Here is a 19,441-nt window from a genome sequence, read left to right on the forward strand (position 1 = left end):
CAAAAAATATAACTCATATTGCATCACCTCCCTACATAAAGCCCTCCAATGGCTTCTCACTGCATTTAGAGTAAAATTCAGTCAACAAACTCTTGACCCTGCACTACATGGGCCTGGGAGAAGTGTCCTTGCCTCTCTATCCAGCCTCATCTTGCGCCAATTCTTGCCACTGTATGTTTCTGTTTCCTCAGAGCACCGTCTATTTCTTGCCCCAGAGCCTTGGCACTTGATGCTTCCCAAGGCCTTTGAATGGCTGTGTCCTCCTTCAGATTTCAGTGTGAATAGCACTTACTTAGAGAGACCCATGTATCCCAACTGAACTGGTGTCTACCCTGCCCCCCCTTACTCCTCGTTCTGTCATTTCCATCCTAAAACTTGTCACGAACTATGACCATCTTCTTTGTTTATTTACATATTTTCACCTCCCCCCACCCCATCATACACATTAGAATTAAGTTCCAGAAGAGCAAGGATTTTATTATCTTAGTCACTATTGTCTTCTGTATCTAGAACATGTGTTACACATAGTAGATATTCAATGAATGTTGGTTGAATAGAAAAGTGAACATGTTATTATGAGATTTCAGAAAATACTAGCCTCTTACAATAAGGTAGCGGCATTGTAAAAGCAGAGGAGTAGAAGGCCATAAAACTAAAATGCTAAAGTCAAACTTCCTTTTATGTTTTTCTTAATTATTGACCCTGTATATGTTTGTCAGACCATGATAGAATAGGAGCTTTGTGTACAGGTATCTTTGCAGTTGGCACTTTGATGAAAAACACAGTTTCATGGCTCTCTTTTTCTAAATACAACATGTTTGTATGCATTATTAATAATAGCAGAACTTACTATGTGTGCCCAACACTGACATAAGGGCTCTATGTGTATTAAATAATGTACCTTCACAATAGGCCTATGTGGTAAGAAGCATTATTTCCCCTATTTTACAGATGAGAAAACTGAAGTATAAAAAGTTTCAACTATTACCCAGGGTTATAAAGATTAGAAACAGCAGAGCTGAGATTTCAACCCAGAATCCATGCTCTTCACTTCTGTGATGTACTAATCTTTAGTACTTTGATTAGACCTCTATTTGAAGAACTCTGAGAAACATTTATTTGCTACCATTCAGGTAGATGGCATCTTCTTCCTAATTCATTTCTATAGGTCTAATCAGCTATTTGAGTTACGAAGCCATTGCTTATGTAATGACATTAAGCTTTACTCCAATCAAGAATACAGTATTGCAGAGCTAGCCTCAAGAATTTTACCAGAGCCCTGATTTTGTAGAAAAGTATAAAAATGCCCATTTCCCCATGGGTTACAGAATAATAAGGTTTTTTCCCCCTTTGTTATCCTTTCAGTTAGTTATTTCAGCATATCACAGCATTAAAACGCTTCCATAGAAAAGGTCACTCTTTCTCTGATCAAAACATTTCTTTGCTGTTCTGTTCCCAGAGGTGCACATGGGAACAACAATCAATAAGAGAAGCTCATGGAACATTTTGGCTTACCTTTGAGAAATTGCCATTAGGCCAACATATTTTGTGGTGGTTTTACAACCAATAATTTCTCTCATAATGGCATTTTCTAATCACTGGGTGAAAATAGCTATAGTTGCAGTAATAGGGCTCCATCAGAATCTTTAGGATCTTTTCCAGAACTTTGACTTTCACATTTTCTTTTCATTTTGACATTTTTTTCGTAATGTTATAAAAACGATTTCCGATGTTTCAGACTAAAGGGATAAAACATTTTCCATTATGATATCAGCTGCAAAATAATTAACCATTGTTAACCCATATTGCTTTTTCTATATTTTTTACTTTTTAATGTTTATGCATTTCAACTACATATATGAGGAATGCAGATGAATTTATTATTATAATTCCTCATGACATTGAATAGTACCTTTCTCTGGGGTTCAAAACCTTGAACACATATAATTTCTACAAGCTTTCTATCTCACTGATAAATAAAAATAGGTTATAGAATCCTATTTTGAAGTAGAATAAAATAGCAAAGAGTTTTCAAAAGAGAGCTACTGTGGGAATTTATCAGCATTTAAACTGTAGGGTTATTATTATGAAAACCTCCTTAGTAAATGTGACCCTTAGAAGTTCATTCATGAGCTACAATAGATGTGAAAAAAGGCCTATAAATAACGTGGGCAAATTTAAAGCAAGAATTGCAGATAAACTCTGAAATAGTACTGTGTGTTGTATGCTCATCCCGTCTACTCATGTATGCCTCCATTGTTGGGTGCTCAGAAATTATCTCTCAGGATGAGGTCTATGTATATATGGTTTGGTCTGAACTCCACTAAGATTTTGTTTTAGGTAAGATTTTAAAATTTTTATTTTAAAAGTTTTTTTAATGGCTTTTTCTCTTTTTCTTTATTATTATTATAATTATAATATTTTGGCCATGCCACATGGCATGCGGGATCTTACTTTCCTGACCAGGGATCAAATCCATGCCCCCTGCAGTGGAAGTGTGGAGTCCTAAGCACTGGACCTCAAGGGAATTCCCTAGGTAAGATTTTTTTAAATGGAATTTTTTATCATGTGAATATTTCATACACACAAAAGAATATATGTAAATCATGTGGCATAGTAATAAAATTATTATTAGCACACCTACTACTCAACTGAAGACCACAAAAATTACTTATACTGTTGTTACTACTAAGGTACTCCTCCCTATTTACTACTAAGGTAAATATTATCTTAGATTTTGTTTTTCCATGGTTTTGAGCTTTATAAAAAAATAGTATCTTACCTGTATATGTATATATTATATACTTTTCTGACTTGTTTTTTTCATACACCATTATGTTGTTAATATTGCTGTTGCATGAAGATAGGATTTATTTAGTTTCATTGCTTTGCAACAATCCATTGTGTGAAAATACTGCAGTTTATTTATTCATTCTCCTGTCAGACACATGGAGAGTTCTCAGTTTTTGTTATTACAAATAGTGCTGCGAAGGTGTTTCTTATACAGTTCTTTCGGTGCACAAAGGCAACAAAGTCTCCATGGTGTATACCTGGGAGTGGAATTGGGTATATACCTGAGTCATGCAGACGTTGAATGATAAGAAAGTAACACCAAATTATTTTACAAGGGATTGTACCAATATGCTCTCTCCCGCTGGCAACCCACTTTGCCACCTGGGATACGGCGGTACTGAGGTAATCTGCTTTGTACTTCCTTTGGAACAACTTCACTTTTACATTTTACCCAGATCCTATGGCTAAAAGAAAAATTAAACTTCTCCATGGTGCTACTTCCTGTAATAAGTGAGCCGAGAGAGGAGGCCTTTTAGAGAAAGGATATACAGTTAGCCTGTGAATAATCCAGCGTATTACAAAGAAGGCAAGGCCCCTAGATAGCCAGATGCTTCAGCACACCTCAAGATCCCTTACTCAGCAGCTTGGGGTGGAGTGACCAAGCTGAAGTCTTTGAGAAACAAATAGGTGCCCAGGAGAGTGGTGGTGGGTATCTATCTCCTCTTCTTCTTTCTCAGGTAAGAACAGACTGTTAAAGTGGGACAAGTCACCCATTAAAATCATAAACGTCCTACCTCCTATGTACCCTGCTTAAATATGTTCAAAACCAAACATGAAATGTGTTTAGGTATCTAACTTATTTTTGTAAATTCTTCTTTCTCTAAGCATACTTGTAGAACTGCATCTTCTCAAGCCAAGAGGCTTATGTTCAGTCCAGTCAAAACTATTAGGACAGAGTTGATACCTTGATTGAAACCAAATTCATTTATGCCCATGTGAAACATGGCAAATAGCAACCCATGATAAATTTTCCTGACCTTAACTGAATGAAAATAGGTTTTTTTTGTTTGTTTGTTTTTTTTTTTTTTTTTTTGCGGTATGTGGGCCTCTCACTGTTGTGGCCTCTCCCGTTGCGGAGCACAGGCTCCGGACGTGCAGGCTTAGCGGCCATGGCTCATGGGCCCAGCCACTACGCGGCATGTGGGATCTTCCCAGACCGGGGCACGAACCCGTGTCCCCTGCATTGGCAGGCGGACTCTCAACCACTGCGCCATGAGGGAAGCCCGAAAATAGGTTTTTATAAGTGAATTTCTTTGTTTCTCACATTTACATCTTGAGGAAATGGAAAGATTTATTATAGGTGTGATATTAATTGCCAATCCATAAAAAATATTTTAATAACAGGGGTTGCTACAATGACTGGAAAGGATCGAGAGATAAGAAGGGGTCTGTCAGCCTTCCTTTATGATGAATTCAATTAAAAATAATATAAAATTATTTTTACATTAATGGTATTAGCACCTCCCTGGTGGTCCAGTGGTTAAGAATCCTCCTTCTGATGCAGGGGACGCGAGTTTGATCCCTGGTCAGGGAACTAAGATCCCACATGCCGTGGGGCAACTAAGCCCAGGTGCAGCAACTACTGAGCCCGTGCGTTCTGGAGCCCGCACGCCACAACTAGAGAGAAGCCTGCATGCTGCAACAAAGAGCCTGCATGCCACAACAAAGATCCCGCATGCTGCAACTAAGACCCGATGCAGCTAAATAAATAAATAAATAAATAAATAAATAAATATAGATGGTATTGGTGAAGGTGAAAAAAAAAGAAAAGCAAAAATAAACAAAGAGGATCTAATCAAACTTATAAGCTTTTGCCTAGCAAAGAAAACCAACAACAAAATGAAAAGACAATCTACAGAATGGGAAAAAATGTTTGCAAATGATGCAACTGACAAGGGCTTAATTTCCAAAATATACAAACAGCTCATACAACTCAATATCAAGAAAACAATCTAATCAAAAAATGAGCAGAAGACCTAAATAGACAGTTTTCCAAACAAGACATACAGATGGCCAACAGGCACATGAAAAGACACTCAACATCACTAATTATTAGAGAAATGCAAATCAAAATTACAAAGAGGCATCACCTCACACTGGTCAGAATGGCCATCACCAAAAAGTCTACAAATAATAAATGCTGCAGAAGGTATGGAGAAAAGGGAACCCTCTTACCCCTTTAGTAGGAATGTGAATTGATGCAGCCATTATGGAGAACAATATGGAGGTTCCTTAAAAAACTAAAAATAGAGTTATCATATGATCCAGCAATCTCACTCCTGGGCATATACCCAGGAAAGATGAAAAGTCTAATTTGAAAAGATATATGTACCCCAATGTTCACAGCAGAACTATTTACAATAGCCAAGACATGGAAACAACTTAAGTGTCCATTGACAGATGACTGGATAAAGAAGATGTGATGTGTGTATTTTATATATATATATATATATATATATATATATGGTACGTATAATGGAATATTACTCAGCCATAAAAAAGAATGAAACAATGCCGTTTGTAGCAACATGGATGGACCTAGAGATTATCATACTAAGTAAGTAAGAAAGATAGACAAATATCATACAATATCACTTATATGTGGAATCTAAAATATGATACACATGAACTTATTTATAAAACAGAAACAGACTCATAGACATTGAAAACAAACTTATGCTTACCAAAGGGAAAGGGGGAGAGGGCTAAATTAAGAGTTTGGGATTAACAGATACACACACTATATATAAAACAGATGAAAAACAAGGACCTACTGTACAGCACAGGGAACTATACTCAATATCTTGTAATAACCTAATAACCTATAAAGGAAAAGTATATATATACACACACACAACTGAATCACTTTGCTGTATATCTGAAACTAACACACATTGTAAATCAACTATATTTCAATTTTTAAAAAAGATGGTATTGGTGGAAATTTAAAGATATTTAGATAAATCTACAGGAATGGTGTGAGTTTTTGGACCAAAAAGTCTGAATTATCTGATTTAGTGGATTTCCCAAGATGGATAGAATCCAGAACTACCCCACCCCTTTGAACACCTATCAGGAGATTTCATATGAACTTGAGGACTGAAGTTTTCAGTTGTAACTCTAACTCTCATGACTATTTAGCTGGAGTATTTGCCATCTCTCTTGTCATTTCTCAAAATGCCTGTACATGGTAGACACTCAATATACATTGGTGGAAATAGTAAATGAATGTAGTCAACTGCTCCACCCTTATTCTGCTACTACCATGATCCATGATGGAAAGTTAAAGAAAAAGACAGTGAGAAAGTGTCTGTCAATATTTTATACACAGTCTATTCTGGGGTTTCACAAATCAAACTTACATGAATCTAATAATAGTGAAAACAACAAAAATAACAGTAGGCATCTATTTAGTGCCTATGAATGTTCTAGGTACTGGGTTAGACACCTCATATGCAATCTTTATAACTGGCTTACAATAGCAATCTGATTATTTCCATTTTATAGATGAGTAAACTGAGTCTCAAGAGGAAAATGACAAGAGACAGCTACGAAATTCAGATCCAATTCACTGTGCTGCACTGCCTCCCATGAAAAACATTAAAAAATCATTTCCAATGTTGTGTTTATAATTGAATTTTAAAGGTAATTTTTGAAAAGTTAAAGACATGCTTTTGGTTCAAAGCAAAGACTATTTCATACATTTTATAGATTACATGGAGCTTCTAAAAGTGAAGGGGGTCATTCTGAAATAAACAGACATCAGAAATAAACATTAAGTTGCATTTATTGCCAGAATACATGGAAAAACCCAGACTACTTAGGGAATTTAGGGTACTTAGACTCCTTACACTACGGCCACGGGCTGCTAAAAACTGCACTGTCTGTATAAGCCATCTCTGAAATATGTTTAAATTATTATTTTTGTTTGTTTGTTTGTTTTTGTTTTTTTTTGTTTGTTTGTTTAAATTATTTTGTCCATTGTCTGCGCTGGAATAGAGTTATGCTGTCTGTCTGACCACTCACAGCTCTCTGTGTGGAGCAGGGAATTTTGTCCATTGCAAGGATTCAGTAAACCATTGGTTTAAGGACTCAGTGCTCATCCAACTACTTCATGAGGTTTTCCCTCATTGAAAACGACACAACCAAGCACAACGTCCTACAGTTCTCCTTTTATTACCCACCTTTACCATTCATGTATTCTTTTCTCTTTTTAAAACGTAGTTAATCCCTTACTGGTTTAACTAACTTTTTTGATATTGATTCTTCCTGAGGCAAGGCTGATTTTTGTCAGAATGTAAGCAGCTGGAGGTTCTGCGCGGTTCAGCTCTGACTGGGGCAGATCCTCTAGAGATAATTGCTTAACACTATAAACACTTTCTGAGATTTAACAGACATCGGCTCTTACCTTTATACCATAGGACCACATACCCCAAAATTCGAGACATTAGTACCGCCCCCCATTTGGTTCCATGCCCTATATCTGGGACAAATAAATGGCAAAGTAAAGGAAAGATATAGGGTAATTCTATATTGCAGCAAAATTTAGCTTGCTATCTTGAAAATAGTCATACTATTTTGGGATTTTACAGTAAACAAAATTCAGACAGCAGACCAGAGGGGCCATTTACGAGTTATAAAATTGCCTGGGTGAGATAAGGCAACTCATAAATGATTCAGTGAAGTGCACAGAATAAATCTTACTTCTCATACACATGAATTCAAGGAAGATTCTGTGATGTTCTTAGCCGCTGATAATGTAAGAGAGGAACACATGTCGCATTAAGAACCTGACATGGCATTAGAGTGCTATAAAATGTTCAATTAAACGTGGCAACTGCAGGACAAATGGTACCCAGGATACAGTTCTTTGTTTGCCTTTAAGAACTTTAATGTGTCTTATTTATTGAGGGCAAAGAACATAAGGATAGTAAAGTGACAGACTCTAACCCATCTGAAAATATTTGTGTTAGTGTCAAGACAAATAATAAATGGGGCTGCCTCAGGATCTTAGCCTTTTCAAAAGATGGACAGAGTTGCATTTGGTGGATTGCACCTTATGGAATTAGAGCCGACTTAAGGAAAACTGTTCCAGCATCTGTCTTCTTTCAAGCAGATTGTCAAGAGGGAAAAGTACTGGGGAGGAGGGGGTAATGGAGTAGGGGACGGAAGAAGAGCGAGAGTGGTGGGTGGGGGAGGAGAGAAGCAAGCAGGGACATCTTGCATGTTTTAAACCCTCAAGATAAGCTGTCGCTTAGAACCTTGACAGCTCCAGAACTTGACACACACAAGCGCTCTCTGGGGGACCTTTCTTGCTGCTCTGTGGGCAGATCACGGCCACTGAGCTGTGACGCCCCGGCACTTGCCTGACCTGATATAATGGGCAGCTATTTACTGCAAACAAGGTAGATGGAAGAACATAGGCTTAAATGATGCTCTGGTGTAAGCAGGAATCCACTGGGATCCCTTGCAAGCCAGTCAATCTTCTGTTTTTTTTCTCCTTCCCCCTCCTCGCCCCAACCTTTCTTCTAGGCTGGGACTATTTATTTCTCTCCCTCAGGACCAAACCACAGATGCCTGACTCTGAGCAATGCTTGTCTTCCATCCAACCCCCTCTTCCTCCCACTCAAGATCAATAGAGTGGGTTAAAGAAGCAAACGCATGACAATAAATAAAAAAGAAAACAAAGTTTGGACACGACCACTTCCAACTGACTGGGCTTGTTTTTTATCTATTACTGAGGACGGAAAAAAAAAAAAAACAAGAACAGCCCCAGGAGGCCTCCTGGTTAGGCTGTCAGATCGCTTCAATGAGAAACCCAATCAAACTTGATTGGTGAAAAGTGTCAAAAGCTGTAGTGAATCATGCAAGCTGAAGCCTCCTCATGCGTGTTTCTGAAGCTTGTGGATGTTTATTTCTGCTGCATCTAAGAACACACATTTGCACTCTACGTTTTCTGATCAACGGGAACAGTCAAAATGGGAAGCCTTGGGAAGTGAACTCCAGTGAATGCACAATGGGGGGACTGGCAGCGTTTGCTTCTATCTCCCAGACCTAAGCCCATCGCAGTAGAGGAAATTATCTAAAAAGTCTTCCTTCCATGGCATCTTGCTTTTCAAAGAGCCAAAGGGATTTTATCTCTTTTATTGAATTTATTTCCTGTTAAGTGAGGTAAGACAGGCAGGTACACAGAAATCTGAGGCTCAGCGATGTTGGGCTTAACTTGTCAAGGCTATGGTGTCAGTAGCACAATGGTGTCCACATTTTCCGGCTTCCAAAATTGGTCTGTTTCTCCCATGAACTTAAAAAAGAGAAGGCAAATCCTCTTCTTGAATCTTCTAAAGATTTAAGTGACACAAATAGGTTGAAAAACCCTTAGTTTGGTCTGATTACCCCACCTCCCCTACAGACGCCATGTATACCCTCCTGTCTGTGAATTTCTTTACATAATATAAGAAGCTCAAACCAAGAGGCTCTGTACCCTGGATCTCTGCCACGTATGGAAGCCAGGTTCCTATTGGAAACTGATTCTGTTTTTTTTCTTGTTAAGTAAAGCCTACATTAGCTAGAGAGGAGAGAGACATTCTACAATTTTATTATCGATTATAATAGCTGAGTTGAACCTTTACTTTCTATGTTAAGTATAAGGCCATACCTGCTTCTCAAACAATTTCACAAACCAAGAAGGGTCATCTTGTAACTCTGCCGACTCTCCTGATTCATTCTCTTAGATACTTGTACACAACTTTCCTGTCACTTGATAATTATTTACAATAAAGTGGAACAAGGGTGAAACAGACACTTGAAAATGCACAGACAACCTTCACCTTCAGTTCAGTTGATCCTTTCCAACTCATCTTTCCCCAGAACTATTTACTGGCCGGGAAATTGCTTTGCCTCAGTCTAATCCACTGTTCCTTCTGGAGAGTGTGGGCATCAGTGCAGGCCAGAGGCAGGGGATTGAACAGGTTTTTCTTTCCTTTTCTTTCTTATTTTCTTTTGAAAATTTCTCTGTACCTGATCTCTTCCTGCAACCTTCAGCTGAGCTCTTGGAAGGCTGATCCTGGTTTTGCACATTATGAGCACAATAGTCAATTTTATTTCTTTTTTTAGGCTGCCAAGAGTGATCTCATGTTCTGGGCTACTTTCATATTTTCAAAGAAATTATTTCCAAGACTCTCATTCTCATATCTTCTCTGAGAAACTCCACTCTTGGCCGTGAGTGTGTTCTGTCAGTGGACTGAACAGAGTACATTTTCACAGCTACAGTTTCACCCTGGAGAAACGGAATAAAGGAGACACTGTCTGGGCTCCTTTATAGGAAAGGAAATGGGGGGTTTTGTTATCCCCACCCATAACTAAAACTTGTTAAGCAATTATGTTTTCAATTAGAATGGTAACTCAATGAGGAACACTGCATGTGTTACTTAAAAATGTACAGTTTGGGGCCACTTTCTTTTCTTCTGACCAAAAAGATCATCATTCCTCAACCCTGCCATGAGAACGATATTTGTTACTTAGTCACCAACAGCTGGTAGGTGAAGCAGGACTCCTGGGTGCATGTGGCATTCTGTCTTCATACCGTCTTTGCAATACGTGTGTGTGATTTGTTTCATAGACTATACGCACCGAAGTAGGAAATGAGAAGGATCTGAAGGTGGAATTTGGGGTTCACAGTGCTCTCCGAGGTGCCATGATGTGTCCCACGTGTATCGGCTTCCCCGCGCTCACCACCTTGCATTCTTTTACAAATGTGGTGCATATTTTTTTCAGTTAGTTATAAAGCAGGTTTCCCTCACCCTGAGCATTGTTGGTATTTTAAACTAGGTGATTCTTCATTGGAGAGGGCTGTCCTGTGCATTGGAGGACATTTAGCAGCATATTTGGCCCCTACTTGCTGGATGCCCCTACCCCCCCCCCAAGATATGACTGTCAAAAATGTCTCCAGACATTGCCAAATGTCCCCCAGGGGGCAAAACTGCCCTCAGTTGGGAAACACTGAGGTAAAGTAATATATGACGTGTATTTAAGGTCCCCTCTTCCCAGTAGATTGGCATCCTGAGTCTCATTTACAAGAAGTTCTGAAGCCACTGCGTGAGCCATAGAGGTGGGCCACTCAGGTCTCCCTCCCAGAGGGAACCTTCTGGGAGGAGTCTCCAGCTGCCACAGCAGTCAGGCTGAGGCCATGCTTTCCTCATGCTGCTCTCAGCTAATGACTCAACACAGCCAGAGCACTAGAGCTGGGACATTTCTGTCCAAAGTGGAACCCTTCCGATGAGCAATATTTATTCCGGCTCCCTGTGGCCTGGCTGGAACTTCCTCAGAGCTGCACTGTAAGCTGAGGCTCTTGGTACCTAATCCTCCTTCCTTCTGCCTCTCCGTTCCCAGCTGTCATGACCTAGAGATCTCACAGCCTTTACCTGCTTCTTCTCCCCTCTATATTTCACAGGCATTTTACCAATAAATTTCTTGCATTTCTACTTTGGTCTTGGATCTACTTCCTGGATTACCTGACCTGATGCACCAGCCATCATGTACATGCAATCCTGGCTTTACTGCTGTTCCTCAAACACTCTGAAACTGTATCTACAGTAGCGCCTTCACAAAAGTGGTTGTTTCTTTATGAAATGTGCTTTTCACAGCTCTTTGCATAGCTGGTTCCACGATTCAGGTCTCAGATTAAATGTTACATCCTTAGTGAAGCCTTTTCTGACATACAGCCTAGAACGGCCTCCAGGCAGTGTCCCTCACATCACCCACTTTGATGTTCTCCATAGAATTTTTAGTTGACTTTTTTGTATGTATCTGTTTCCCTCCTTTAGAATAAGCTCTTTATGGACAGGGAGCATGCGTACTGCTCAACATTGCACTTCTGATGTCTACAACAACTGAAAAATGGGAAGAAACTAGACTCCAAAGCTCAGGCTCTCAGCCCCCTCCACCTACAAAATTTGTTTTGAAATAATGATTTCAAACTGGTTGGTTCTCCCTGGCTTAGAGGAGATTCCCAGCTTGTTTCTTTGCCAAAGATTTAGATTTGGTGGTAGATGAATCATAAACTTATTGAGAATCCAAATTATCTCACAGCACTGGACAAAAGGGATGCATAAAACACAATTCCTGCCAGCACGTACACAGGAATTAAGGAGTGTGCAGCAAAAGCCAATGAAACAACAAGTGGGCAATTTCAGCCATGATGCTGGAAGGAGGGGAAGCGGAGAGGGGTATTTGAGGGACAGGGTACCCATCAAGTAAAGAACCAACCCCTGATGGGTAAAGCACCTTCGCACAGCATCCAGACCATAAATATTTATTATTTTGTGACAAGCTATGCGGAAACTGATAAATGGATGGCTTTTGGCATGTGCAGGGACCTGGGACAGGCATATCTGCAGAACCTCAGAGGAGCCACGATTCTGATTTTTCTCCCCCTTTATGGATTAGTGTGATTTTTATAGCAGTAGTGAGGAGTCATGGCTAATTAGTTGAAGACTTCATAATAGAGTCTGAACGTTGATTAATAACAAATAGAAAGGTATAGAAATTTTAGTTGTTATAAGGAAGTGACTATTTTGATGTGACTTAACAAGAATCAGCACATCATGGGCTGGCCTGAAACAGAGAAGAGGATGGCAGATGATCTGGGTAAAAACTAGAGACAGAAGGGGACTCACAGCATTTCCCAACAGCCATACCTGAGGGAAGTTGAAATTGACATAACTGCCTTGATGTTATACCTATTTATTATCTGTGTCCATTTTATATACATGTGTGTACACATATGTGGCCAACAGCATGAAGGAGAAGTGACAGGGTCCAAGCCACGCCCAGGCCTTGTTCTCTTAGGACTCCCGCCTTCACCAGGTGAATAAGCCCTCCAGCCTTGCTAGAGCTTGACAGCCCTCATGCCAGAGACCAAGCAGCCAGTTGTTCCAACCAGGGCCACAGAGATGTGACAGAGCCCGGCTAATATCATCAGATCCATCTGCCTATCCCACAATAGACTGTTCTGAGTCCAGCTGAGATCAGCCTAGCCTGGCTCAGATCAGCAGAACCATTCCCCTGACCTGCAGACTTGTGAACAATGGTAAATGGTTGTTGTTTAAGTCACTAAATTTGGGGGTGATTTGTTACACAGCAATAGATAACAATTTGCTATTCATGTGTATACTTACAATCTTGTTGGGGAGGTCAAATGAACACACTAAACCACAATTCTGACTAGAAAGGAGAAAAGAGTCAGCTGTGGTAGTAAAAGGACATACCAAAGAGAAAGCGATTTGGGGTGGACCTTAGCATCCATGCAGGCTCTAACTGAGCAGGAAGATATGGGTGAAGCCATTCCAGGCAGAGGAAAAACACATGTCAATGTGTGAAGAAGAGAATGAGAGCATAATGTGGGTAGTGGACAAGACAGGCCTTCCCTGTAATTGGTGGCTTCAGGAGAACACCCTAGTGGAGTGTAAGGTGGGGTGTGTGTGTGTGTGTGTGTGTATGTATAGGGGAACAAAGGAAACTTGACCAATCATATATAAAATCATGTGGGGTTTTTTGCCAAAAGTGTAGTGTAGATTTAATCTCTGTTGATACTGGATTCTGATAATTGAGTCTTTTAAAATGTCTTATCAAGGGGACTTGTGAAGTGTCAGTTCTGTGCTCACCGGTTGGAGGGTGTGTAGGAGCTCAGGCCCAGCTCAGCATGCTCTCTCTCAAGGGCAGACATGGTTCCTTGTGCCAGAAGCATCTCTACCATGAGGATTAAATTCATATTCAGTTTTGTTCCAGTATCTAATTGTAAGTCAGAGACACTTTGATGCCTTTATGTTTTGCTTTTCTGTAGGAATTCAGAGGTGAAAGTGGGCAAGGGGCTGCTGGTGCTAACGAGCATCTTCTCTACAAGGTCCTTGGACCGTCCACTGAATCTGCTTTTCTGTCACTGCTGTTGCCACAGCCAAGGTGCCAGCAATGAGTGATGGCCAAGGCTTGTTCCTTTGCCAATGGACCCTCTCTAGAAAGACTGTGGTAGCAAGAACTTTTAAAAAATCTAATTTTTACATCACTTAAAAAAAGTATTTTGCTCGCTAATGGTATTATGAACACAATCCAAGATGGCTCCGTGATACTGCAGTATAATCCCACCACTCCAGCAAATTCCTTCATTGTCAAATCATCTGAATCTTTCTCCAAGTTGAAGTTGGTGCAGAGAGTCAATGCTGTCCAATAACAAACATTCATTTAACTCCAGACATAAATAGGAAGAGCTGATACATGACTATCCAGGCTTCTCGTAGCCACAGAGAGCCTACCCATCTCCTCTCACCCTATTTACTTGCTCTGCCTCTTACTGCAGCAAGAGATTTTAGGAATCTGTGCAAGAGGCAGTCACCAGACTTTTGCCACTATTTTGATAACCTATTACCACTAGTCTGAGATCTCAAAAATAAAAATGGCAAAAGGTTAATAAGGAGGTGAATTTGGTGGAGGAGGACAATATACCTACGTGGTATCTGGATTTTAAAGCTGTTTGTCCCAGGTTGTCGTAGCCCCGTCTAACCCACCTGGAGCTCACCTCCTCCCATGCTCCGGGCTACTCTCTGTGTATCAGCCACTCTGGCTTATTGGAGTTCCTAGAACTGCATTAGTCCCTCTTGCCATGTGCAGATGACTGACTTGTTCTCCCTTTCCTCTCTGCCCTCCCTGCCCTTCGTGTGTCAGTAACTCAGTTTTTCAGATCTCAGCTCAGTCATTACTTCCTTAGTGAAGACTTCCCTGAACTTTTAGTTATAAACCTAACAGTCCCATTTATCTCTCATTCAGAGCATGTGCTATATTCCACATTTATTTGGGTTTATCATCTGATTAATGCCTGTCTCTCATATTAGACTAAATAACCCAGGAGGGCAGAGATGCCATTTTTTTTCTCATTGTTACATCTCCATTGCCTGCAACATAGCAGGTGCTCAATAAATATGTATTGAGTGAATGAATTGAAGATTTTCTCTAAGAGCATGAGATACCCAGTGACTAGACCTTCTAAAGATTTCTCCTGTATACTTGCCATGACTATCTACTGATGCCGAAAAATATAGTATGGGTAGATGAATTTGTTCTGGAAAATGGAGTTTCACTATTTGCTCAGGATGTATTGTAGAAATTCTTCTGTGATGAGGTTTATAAAGTGCTTTCTTGAGCTATTTATGGAACAAAATCAAGTCTGGGCTTTCACCTTCCTTGAACTGTGCATTTAGCTACTGATTTTTCCCTGGAGGATTTGGATAATGGACATTTTTCTTTAATCTTTACTCCAGCCCTCCCTCAAAATTTCCTAATATTGAATGATGCAATTCAGAATTTAAATGCCAAACAATAGAAATTATGGACAGCACTCGATGAGTGAACTTCATAAACTAATGAAATTAAATGCTTTTAATTAAAGGAGTTTTCTTAGTGTGATTGAAAACACATTTGCACTGTGAATTTAGGATAAATGCAAACAACTCAAGGTGATTTAAACATTAGAGATGATCCAAAGAAGACTCAAGATGCTATGGCACATCTGTGGATACCTCAAGCGACCACAGATTTTATTCTTGCAACCGTCGGGAGACTTGGGCAGACAAAAAATGGACTCCTTCCTCTATCCTCCCCTTTTAAGTATTCAAGGTCTTCTTTGAATAGCTCTATCCATGAGTAGTCAAAGTCATTTCAGCCCTGGCACTGTCTTGCTAAGCCATGTGGCTTCCTCTAACACATCACTGCCACTGACTCTGACTGAGAAATGAGCATTCCCAAACCTCTAGCTCCCCTAGTCTGAATCACCCTAGCCCCAGCACCATTAGCCTTCCCTCAGTCTTTTGTCCTGGCGCTTAAGCAGTTAGGACATTAAGAAAACTCTGAGAAATCATTTGTAGCTCTGAGCAAATGATTAAAAAACTGGGGCAGAACCTCTTTAAAGACCGCAGGTCTAGGGGAGTAGATGTGAAGTTCAACGTCTTTGAACTAAATGCCCATCTCCAGTGTGTCCTTGGTACCCTTATGTAACCGACCAATGCCCTCCCCTCTCAGGTGCATATGGTGGGTAAGCTGCTGCCTCATTTCTTCTTTTGTTCTATCTGGCTGCTCTCCTCTCCTTGTACAAACAAGTGCTTATGCTAATAGCGAGATATAGCCCAACCTTAAAAAAGGGTGTAGTGATCAGTATCCATCATCTTTTCAAGTGCCTTGTCACTACATCAATTAATACAATTGAGCAAAAAATGTCACGGGCCCTGTGGAAAAACCTTTTCACAGCCTTTCAGGGGGAAGTTTACTTGCAGCTTTTTTCCCTTGCATTAGCTCCTGTCATCTACAAAACAACAGAACCCAGTGGTGTCAATTATATTTGATTGACTGAGTAAAGCACACACACAAATAAGCGAAAACAATGGACACAAAAATCTATAGATGACTCCCCTTGTCAGAGAGAATGCTTGTCTTCTCCATTTTCATGCGGCATGGTGTCCTGCTGCTGCTGGCTTAAATGTTTCCTTCAGCCCCCAAACTATCACCAATTAAGTTAGCACGGTCTTCAAAGGTGTCAAACGACTCCCTAGGCAATCGGCTCTAACTGCTGTTCAATAAATGAGGTCTAATTTATCAGTTTAACTTCACTTCTAAAAACCTAATGCTTCACAGTGCTGGGCGCTATTTACCTAGACGGAGGCTCAGCCAGAGCCGGCAGCACGGGCGAAAGTTACGGCACGTCTCCTAATGACTGCACATTTTGTTGGGTGCATATTCTTTTCCCCTTTTCCTAATTTCAATGTGCACTTTCCAACTCTGGACTTTTTTTTGCACTTATCACCTTGCACACACACGCACATGAGAAATCCCCATGGGCCAACATCAATCCCGAGTCTGGACTATCTTTGGTGCCGACAGTTAATAATGGGGGAGGAGAAGCAGAACCCTTCTTTCTTTTTTATGTTCTGCCCTTGTGTTGTCACTCTGTAGAGACTCACAGTTTTAAAAACTCCAGGAGGTTAACTTTGGCAGCAGAACAGGAAATGAATGTATGGGCTCTTGTTCCTAAGTAAATCAAACAGGTACAGAGTTGGTACAGGACTGTTTAAGTAGAAAGTCTTATGAATAAACGGGCCAGAAATTTTCATTAACAGCTCATGAGTGAAAATCATTCAGATCCATTGATGAGACGAAGAAAGCGGTGATTTCAAGCTCAAACATACCAATCACATTAGAATTGTTCATATTTACTTTATCTGAATATCAAATAAAGACAATGAGCAAGATAGATTAAAAATATTTCTTGATGGGTTTGGACATGGACTTAGATGGAGACTGAATGGGTATATATGTACATATAGCCTTGTGAAATATGAGATTATCTGCAGAGTAAGGATACATATAAAAGTTGGGCTGAGGTGAATGGGCAGTACCGTGTATTATATCAAGAAAGTATGCCTGAGTATATGATGACTGTGGAGGTATTTTCATTTTAATGGGAAGACATGGTATTTGCAAATACTCCTAAATTTGCAGCTCTATCCCAGGCAAGGGGTAACTGGAATTTGGATAAAAATCACATTTGTAAGCAAATTTATGTCATTCTGGAGACTCAACATTTTCCACAATCCTTCTTAAAGACACACTGCACATGATATGTAACTGGGGGCGATATTTTATTATTAATATGCTTTCTCTGGTGCCTCTGTGAGCACATTAACTTTGCCCTAATCCACCCGAGGAATCCATTTGCCTAGAGGAAAGTTAAGATTTGGTTACAGAAAGAAAGCTTGTAGAAATAACATTCTTTAGATCCAGACGTGTACTATAGAATTTTATAGTAGGAAGAATAACCATATAAACTAGGCTTAGCATATCAAAAGCCAGAAGTAACCAGCTCACAGAGTTCTCTGGGGGTATAGACATCCCATAATATTGTTATAGTATACATAGAAGACAAGGAAAAGTTCCTGTCTCTCTCCAACTGCCCTCACTTTCCAACTTCAGTACCAAACTATGTGGAATTGATTGTTCCAACATGTAAAGACTCCCATCACCACCTACCACCTCCAATTCCTCTTGCTCTTACTGTCAAGATCATGGAGTGTGAGGCTTTTACTTTCCATTTGCTTTATGTATGGTAGACCCTTAGCTTGTTAATCTATCCATATCAGGGATATTTTATTTGATAGAGAAACACAGACTGTAGAGTCAAACAGATCTGTGTTTGCGTCCATACTCTGCCAAGTGTTAGCTGTGAAACACTGAACCTGTTTGTTCAACTGGAAATGGGTATAATACTATCCCATAGAGTTGTTTTGAGAGTAGAATCAACTTACGTAATGGGCTTAACCCAGGAACTGATACTTTTCCCTGCTCAAAAATATTTGATGGCTTCTCCCTCACCCAAAGGAAGAAGTCCCAAAACATTAACATGGGTGGTCTAGCCCCTGTCCACGGCTCCAGTGCCATCTGCCTGCCTCACCTCACAAAACTAAATTCCAAGCTAGACCTTACAATTTTGTAATTGACATTTCCATAAAACATAAGTAAAAGCAAAGTAAAAAGAATTGTTGAGAGTTTAGTCTGACTGAAATCTGGCGTTCTATCTATGAAAGTAGTCACTATTGTTATCCTGCCCAGTAAAGCCTTACGTTGTGTGTCTGCATGCCTGTCTATACCAAGGTCTAGCTTTCAAACATCTCACAGTTAATTAAGAATGAGCAAGGAGGGGGAGGGATAAATTAGGAGTCTGGGATTAACAGATACACACTACTACGTATAAAACAGAAACAACAAGGACCTACTGTAGAGTACAGGAAACTATACTCAATATCTTGTAATAACCTATAATAGAAAAGAATCTGAAAACGAATACATATATAACTAAATCACTTTGCTGTGCACCTGAAACTAACACAACACTGTAAATCAACTATACTTCAATAAAAACTTGTTTTGAAAAAAAAAGGATGTTAAGTGTATTCTTTCTTTTTATTGCCCAATAACTTTTTTATATTTGTGTATTATCTTCTGTGAAGTGACTGTTAAAGTCTTTTATTCATTTTTCTATTGAGTTGTCTACTTCTTTATACTGATTTGTTGAAGATCTTTATATAGTCTTTTTTTTAACATCTTTATTGGATTATAACTGCTTTACAATGGTGTGTTAGTTTCTGCTTTATAACAAAGTGAATCACCTATACATATATATATATATCCCCATATCTCTTCCCTCTTGCATCTCCCTCCCACCCTCCCTATCCCACCCCTCTAGGTGGTCACAAAGCACCGAGCTGATCTCCCTGTGCTATGCGGCTGCTTCCCACTAGCTATCGATTTTACATTTAGTAGTGTATATATGTCCAAGTGTATTCTTTCTTAAAAAGGAAGAGTGATCTAAGGAAGGGTTAGCAAAATATGAAATCTATTATATTTGTATGTTTGATCCAGTGTACAACATTAGTTTTGTACAATAACAGTGGTACATAAAATTACTTTTTTTAATGATGAATTTCTGAAACATTTTATGTTGTCATTTTGAAAAAAAAAACTGAACTGCAAGCATTTTGAACTTCCCACAGGT

Source organism: Orcinus orca, chromosome 3, assembly GCF_937001465.1.
Source record: "Orcinus orca chromosome 3, mOrcOrc1.1, whole genome shotgun sequence".
NCBI classification, from domain to species: domain Eukaryota; kingdom Metazoa; phylum Chordata; class Mammalia; order Artiodactyla; family Delphinidae; genus Orcinus; species Orcinus orca.